Raw genomic sequence first — 8,268 nt, 5'->3', positions numbered from 1 at the left:
GCCAACATGCACAACTCTACTGACTCCTGAAGGTAATGCTCAAGTACATGACAAGCAAAGGTACAAGCAAATAAAGCAAAAGAGCTACTATGACAGACGTACAAGACAGTTGCCAGATCTGCATACAGGTGAAAATGTCAGAATACAGAGAGGAGACACTTGGCAACCAGCTGTGGTTGTGAACAGACATCAGCAACCAAGATCCTTCATAGTTTGCACGCTGGGTGGAAGAGTCTACAGGAGGAACAGGAAGCATCTGCTGAAGACAGGTGAGAGGGAGTTTCCACGTACAGATGCACAGGACATTTCCACATTTACAGACATGGAAACAAACGACACCAAGAGTGATGCAGACTGCAAAGACACAGAGGTCTCTCGAGAGACTGACACTGATGAAGGACAAGCACAGTCACAGTTGTATCACACACGGTCTGGGAGACAAGTTAAGCTTCCAGCTAGAAACAGAGACTGGACATACTTACAGTCTCACACGGTTTGAGGCAAAGTCACACATGTTATAAGTTCCAAGGTGTGAAATAAAAGGTTTATTAGTCTATGTTGGTAAAAGAAAATGCACTACTGTTAGTATTGTAAGATACAATACAGAATACAGTACAAGTTAAGATTTTTTTTAGTTTATGTCATGGTTGTTGCACTGTAAGAACAGCACACCTAGAGGCATTGTTTTGGTAATTCACAGTTTTGTAAAAAAAATCTTGAGAAGGAGGTGTAATGTGTTGTGTGAGTATTCCTGGCACCAGAGTGCGTATGACGTCAGGACGTTGAGAAATAAAAATGGAAGTCTTCTGAATAAACGTGGTTGTTTAATCTACAGCAGTATGCGAGTCACATCAATATTGCAACATGCACACCTCATTTAAAGTAAAACACAATGTTAGACTTTCATTCCCAGCTCCATCTTTTCCTTGTAATTAGATTTATGTTTTGGAGTTACAAAACGTAACAGTGGTGATGAGTATCTTTAAAATGAACCAGAGACGACTACTTGCCTGTTGAAGCACAGTAAGGCATTCAGGTTAAGTAAATAATGTGATTAAACACAGCAGACTTCCCTGAAATAAGCTCACTGGTGGTTGTGTGGAAGCAAAGTAAAGTGCCAGAAACAAACTTTGTCCTTGTAACTCATGAGTTGAAAGCACAAAGGCTGAACTTGATTCATTCCCAACAATGTCCAAAGACTGACTAGACAGCAAACTGAGGGTGAAATCGTTGCTGTGAAATATTTTCAGTTTTCACTATTTTGTTACACAGATTGATCCAGTGATAGTCCCTTTGCTGAATTCTGTAACTTTTCTATTCAATGCAGCTTAGATGATCTCAACAAGGAAAACAGATGCTGGAATCTGAAACAAAAACAGAAAATGCTGAAGTCGTCAGCTGGTCAAGCAACAGCTGTGGAGGTAAATGGATACTTGATGTCTTGGGTTGAGACCCTTCATCTTGACAAAATGAGGAGGTTATATTTTTCTGAGCAGAATTGAATGGAGGAGGGAGTACTGACAGTTAGCACGGCATTTTATCATAATGAAGTGAGAAAGGAACATTAGCATGATAATGGGAAATGATGAGAAGACAGTTTATCTGAGGTTTAAAAATTTAATGTTCATTAAAGAATTTTCCAAAGTGCTCGGAAGAAGAGATGCAGTTCTAGTTTACACGTTTATTTGTGTTTTTACACTTAATTCCTCTGCTCAGCTAGTCTGAGAACTGTAAACCCTTCCCCCTATTCTGAAGAATGTTTCCTGGATACTTCTTGACTACCTGACTTTTTTCAGCAACTCGTAAAGATGAGCAATTCTGCAGATGCTGGAAATCTCGAGCAGCACATGCAATGGAGCAGTGAATAGGAAAATTGCAAATGCAACTTCATTGTTTAAAAGTGAGAGGGAAATGTCAGGAAATAATAAGCCAGTTGAAAAATTCTGGAAATATAATGAAGAAAATGTCAAGGTCTAAGTTGAGTTTATTTTTGTAAGCACCAAGTAGACTGAAAATGAAACTCTTAGTTGCAATAGCAATTTAGGCACAAACAGCATTCACAAGTACACACAGTGATGGTCTGAGTCCAGCTGACATTAATCCAGGATTGGGTCTATCTAGTCTACATCTTCCTCTGTGATTTACAACCTCATTATTTGAGTGAGATAGAGCATAAAATATTCATCATGCTCAATTTGTGGAGTGTCAAATCTATGATTCCATGTTTCTGCTATTCTCAAAACATATTTATATTTCAAGCAACACACATCAAAGTTGCTGGTGCACACAGCAGGCCAGGCAGCATCTCTAGGAAGAGGTACAGTCGACGTTTCGGGCCGAGACCCTTCGTCAGGACTAACTGAAGGAAGAGTGAGTAAGGGATTTGAAAGTTGGAGGGGGAGGTGGAGATACAAAATGATAGGAGAAGACAGGAGCGGGAGGGATGGAGCTCAGACCTGGACAGTTGATTGGCAAAAGGGATATGAGAGGATCATGGGACAGGAGGCCCAGGGAGAAGGAAAAGGGGGAGGGGGGAAAACCCAGAGGATGGGCAGAGGGACAGAGGGAGAAAAAGGAGAGAGAGAGAAAGAATGTGTGTACATAAAAAAATAACGAAGGGGTACGAGGGGGAGGTGGGGCATTAGCGGAAGTTAGAGAAGTCAATGTTACTGAAACCAGGATGTCAGCTATTGTTGAATTAATTATTGTTGAATGAGCTCTGAAATAGACAGCTGCTATTTAATACTAATTATACTGTATATTGTTCCTTTATATTTACAGCCCCACATTGAGTGCCATCTATGATGATGCTGAGTGCAACTGTTCAAGATACTTTTCATCTGTCAGCACCCTTACTTTAGGGAGACTATGCTGTATCAACATATAGTTAATGTAAGGGCTAATTTATTTCATTATTTTATTGTGTTCGCTGAAGATGGGTTGGACATCAATAATTACTATTTTGAGTCCCCATGCAATCAAAGATTAGATACTTCCAGCTAATAAAACAGATGATAAAACAGAATGGAAAACTAAGAGAGCCTCTGATGTCCAGAGAGTTGATGAATTTAATCAGGAAGGAAAAGGAAAAGTATGTAAAGCTTCAGAAGTTGCAATCAAAAGCAACACATGAGGAGAATAAAGAAGACAGAGATGTACTAAAGAAGGGAATTAGGAAAGCCAGGCGGGGCCATGAGGAGTTCTTGGCAAGTAGGATTGAGGTGAATCCCAAAGCATTCTATACATACATCAGGAGCAAGAGGATAACTCGGGAGAGGGTGGGACTACTCAAGGATAAAGGTGGAGCATTTGCTTGGATGTAGAGAATGTGAATTGAGCTATTTAATAAGTACTTTGCTTCAGTCATACCAAGGGAAAGAATGTGGAGGACCAGGAGATTAGTGCTGAGTGTATAAATAAGTTAGGGCATTTAGAGGTCAAGGAGATATTGGACTTCCCACTGAGAATTAAGGTGGATAATTCCCCAGGGTTTGTTGCGATTTTACTCTGGGTTATTAAAGGTGTCAAGAGGCAAGATTGCTCTGGCCTTGAGCAGTATCATTACATTTAACAAGGTGTTTTATTAATGCAACAGCGTTAGTCAGTTTTTCAATGTTCGTCGTCAGCTGGGTCATACTGTCCGTGAACTCCCTGTTGGTTGCCTCCATTCACTCCAGTATTTGTTGTTTTTTTTTAATATAAGTTTTAAGTCCTGCGCGAGAGCCAAGAGCAATTCCTTTCAAGTTTCTCTAGTCTGTAACTGGACAAACACGCACTAAGTACACCGTTTCCTCTTCGCTTGTTTTCTGTGTGTCCTGTGCATGCCCAGTAAGAGGAGGTTCGCCCAAATATCCGTCTAATGTGGAAGGAGATATTTTCAAAAACGCTTAGTGTGGACGCCTGTCGTTTTTACTCGAAACCGGCGTTTTCAAAATTATCCGGCGTAGTGTGGATGTAGCCTAACTCTGCCGGCACCGAGCCGTTAGCGTTCCTGTGAATTATCTGGGCCGGGCACTTCAGCCTTCCTGCATTAAAAAGGCGCCCCGTGTGCTGGACGCTCTCTTTGCCATTTCTGAGGGACCACTCTGCTTCGTGTTGTTTCTGTTGCCTTTGAGACCTGAAGAATCCGTTTCCTCGCTTGTAGTTCTTTATTCCATGTGGTGGTCCAAGAGGCTCCTAAATATTCTGTAAATAAACTGCTTTACCCACTCAAGCCTACGTGTGTCCTCATTTAAAAACAAATATAGCCTGCAAGAAGTACGAGGCAGAAGGAAGAAATATACCCCATAGCCTGCCTGCGAGTAACGGAAGTCTATTCTTTGTTTGTTGTTAGTTTCCCCGAGGGGAGGTGCACCGTTCCCGGAGGCACTGCAATACCGGGTCGATGCACGGAGTGGATGGAGCAAGCCCTTATTCCATCTCCCTGTTCCAAAAATCAATTTAATATATGGTCCCCAGATAAGGGACGTATCAGATATTAAACTGATAAGAACAAATTTTTTTTTTTCCCAAAAATACTTTATTCAGAAATATTACAAAATAAAAATAATTACATACAGGAAAAGAAAACCATTCGTTGACTGTGAGTCCTTATTCAGTACAGTTATTAACAATAAAAATTTTGCATTGACTCTGTTCATTTACAAATGAAAGATGTTTACAGTAAATCATGCGTTTACTCTCAACCCTTGGTCAAGAGTTAAGACTTATTAACAATCAAAATTTTCAACAATAGAGGCAGGCAATGGCTCTAATACTTTCCCAAATTAACAATTCCACCCCCTCCTTGGGCACCATGTTGATTATCTGTCCACACCGCTGATGAGGGTAGGTCTCCTCCCCACCCAACCTCTCCCCCTCCTACGGGTGATGAACATTAAACTGTGGTCCTTCCCCACCGGGCCTTCGCGGTGGCTGCACCAAGTTTGAGTGCATCCCTCAGAACGTACTCCTGCAGACGAGAGTGTGCCAGTCGGCAGCATTCAGTCACGGACATCTCCGTCAGCTGGCAGACCATCAAGTTTCGGGCCGACCAAAGAGCGTCTTTCACCGAATTGATGATCTGCCAGCAGCACCGGATGTTGGTCTCCGTGTGCGTCCCCGGGAACAGCCCGTAGATCACGGAGTCCTCGGTAACGCAGCTGCTGGGCATGAATCTTAGTACTGTCCCTTCCATTCTCTTCCACACCTTCTTTGCGAACCCACAGTGTGCAAGCAGTATCATTGTGTCTTCTCAAGCCACAGGCAAGGTTCGGGAGGACTGATGAGCAGCTAATGTCGTACCTCTGTTTAAGAAGGGGACAAGATTAAGATGCATGAGGTCCACAGCAAATGGGCTGTTTGCATTCAGAATTGGCTTGTACATAGAAGATAGAGGGTAGTGGTTGCAGGGAGTTATTCAAGCAGGAGGTCTGGAATTAGTCGTGTTTCACAGAGATCTGTGCTGTTACCTCTGCTGTTTGTGTTGTATATAAATGACCTGGATGCAGGGCTGGACTTTAGGCAGGGCTAGGCTGGGCTGCAGCCCAGGGGCCCGAGCTGCAGAGGGGCCCAAAATAGGTAGCTATCATCATGGTAGACAAAAAAAATACAAGAGTGGAGCACAGAAACAAAAAAGGAACAAAAAAAAAGAGGACCGTGAGAAAGAAGCATTAAAAAAGACATTGAAATTGACAGAATATTTTTAAACCTGTTCTCGACGATGTAGCAGTACCATCACTCTTGTCACAGTCTGAGACCGGTGGACAAACAGAGACTTGTTCAACAGCTAGCGCTAGCACCAGCGTTAGCGCAGGACCACCGTCCTTGCCACAGTCAGCAGCTAACGTTGAAGAGGCAGAGAGCATGACTTTGGGATTCCCAACCACAGAGGCCTCCGAACAACCAAGTCGGGCCGCCATTAATGTTAACATTACATTTACTGAGAATCCTTACAGTACTGATCCTGCTCGCCGGAGAAAGGAAACATTAGACAATTCAGTCCGAGCATACTGGGCTAAGAAAGGGCCGAAGTCCTGCCAGAATAAGGATGTGGATAGCAAAACTTCACAACGAGTATACAAACAGCAGAGACGTTTTTTCTCAAAATTTCACTTCAAGTGAAAGCTCGTAAATGGTGAGTACATATCAAGGCAATGACTCTTATATTCCCTGTAAATCTAGACCTGTATAATGCTGTGAACTTGGTGCTGATCGGGGATACATAGCAAGCTTGCGTGATCAATTTGGTTTATGTCTCCAACAGTCTCACGAGTGTACAAAGATGACACCAAACGAAAAAGAAAATGTAAAGCCTTTCTGGGTGAATCCACAACACCTGATGTTGGCTTGTCAGCCAGAGAAAATTTTTCAGCTACTGTTTTTTTTTGTTCCTGATGGATAGATTACTTGCAGAAATTGATTGCAGATTTGCATTATATAATAATCTTAACAACACATTTGGCATCCTAAACAATATCCCTTCTCTCTAGGTTTGCCAACTGTCCCATATTTGCCAGGACATCCCGTATATTGGGCTAAATTGGTTTGTCCCATACGGGACCGCCCTTGTCCCGTATTTCCCCCGCTAAGGTAGAGCGTTCCTATGAAACCTTTTGTGCCAAAATGGCGTGAAGTGCAGAAGCAATTACCATTAATTTATATGGGAAAAATTCCTGAGCATTCCCAGACCCAAAAAATTACCTACCAAATCATGCCAAATAACACATAAAACCTAAAATAGCACTAACATATAGTAAAAGCAGGAATGATATGATAAATACACAACCTATATAAAATAGAGATAATGTATGTACAGTGTAGTTGGGAAGATTAAGTCAAAACCAATTTGTGGGGCACGCACAGGTGGCCGCGCAAGGCTTCGTGGTCATGGTAGTCTTTCACAAGTGTCCCGTATTTGACTGCTAGTTTTGTCCTTTATTTGGGAGTGAGAAATTTGGCAACCCTACTTCTCTCTCTGTACAAGATCTGCGCAAGAGAGCGTCCGATCTCCAAAGCAGATATTCAGCTGACCTGGAGTTAGACTTTGTGGAGGAGATTGTCCATTTCAGGGAATTTGTAAGTGGCAAAGATATTTTATCCGTAACAGAGCTTTTATGCTTCCTCAGAGAAAAAAAACTTGCAGGTCACCTTCCCAAATTTAAGCATTGCTTTGAGGCTTTACCGGACTCTCCCTGTCACAAATGCAAGTGGTGAGCAATCTTTCGCCAAGCTCAAGCTGGTGAAGAATAGGCTCAGGTCCACAATGGGACAGGACAGGCTGATGTCACTTGAAAGTGATCTTGTTCGGAAACTGGATTTTAGTGATCTGATCAAGGACTTTGCTGCAAAGAAATCCAGAAGAACTAGGCTTTAATTTTGAAAAACAAGCATCTGACTTTGTAAATATCTAGGTTTGTGTGTCAGTGCTGTTCCTGTTTTAGTGGCAATAGGCTAATAGTTGACAGTTTACAAACCTAGTAAGTAATAAGTAGTCTTTACTCTGCAAGCCACACAGCACAGCAATAGGTTAGTGTACGCTAGATCTCATTTTTCAAAAAGATTTTTGGAGTATTGTCAAGTTTCCTACTTTGCCATTGTGCCATCTCTCTTGGTATTTTTGTCTCTCATTTCCATTTTACTTTCTCAGAACACATGGTTGAGAAAAATACCTAGATAAAGATGCTTTGGCATTGTTTGAGAAATAAGGCCTATGGTATGTGCAGCAATAGCTAAATAAAGATTTAAGATTGGGTACATCATACTTTGTCTCCCTCATAACTTTACTAAGCCAACTAAGCCTAGGGCAATTTTTGAGTGCCTCAGATGCTGTCCTTCAAACTAAGAACCTGCATTACTTTCTGTCCTCCCTCTTAAGGCCTGTAAGTTTATAGCCTACGTATTGTACTAAACCAATGTCTTGGTCCACAGCTTTGATATTTAAACCAGTACAACCTCTGATTTTGTTCTTGCCTCTTTTTGCTTGGTACAGCAGCATTTTATGTTGTCGGCAGGGGCCCATCACTCCCAGCCCAGGGGGCCCCGGCTTCACTACATCTGGCCCTGCCCAGATGAAAATGTAGATGGGTGTTGGTAAGTTTGTGGATGATACCAAGGTTTGGCGGAGTTGTGGATCATGTAGAAGACTGGCAAAGAATACAGCATAATATTAATCAGTTGCAGATATGGGCATTGAAGATGAGAGGGGGAAGGTTCAAGGGGGATGTGAGGGTATGTTTTTTTACTTAGGGGGTAGTGGATGCCTGGAATTCACTGCCTGCATTGGTGGTA

General features: G+C 42.2%; 1 pseudogene; it reads right to left on the bottom strand.

Moving 5' to 3' along the window:
- Positions 1-4,343: 4,343 nt before the first annotated feature.
- LOC140197117 (U2 spliceosomal RNA) lies at positions 4,344-4,550 on the bottom strand (annotated as a pseudogene).
- Between the last annotated feature and the right edge of the window lie 3,718 nt (positions 4,551-8,268).

This window comes from Mobula birostris, chromosome 4 (assembly GCF_030028105.1).
Source record: "Mobula birostris isolate sMobBir1 chromosome 4, sMobBir1.hap1, whole genome shotgun sequence".
NCBI lineage: Eukaryota > Metazoa > Chordata > Chondrichthyes > Myliobatiformes > Myliobatidae > Mobula > Mobula birostris.
The sequence above is the reverse complement of the archived record's forward strand: the minus strand, read 5'-3'. Positions and strand labels throughout refer to the sequence as shown.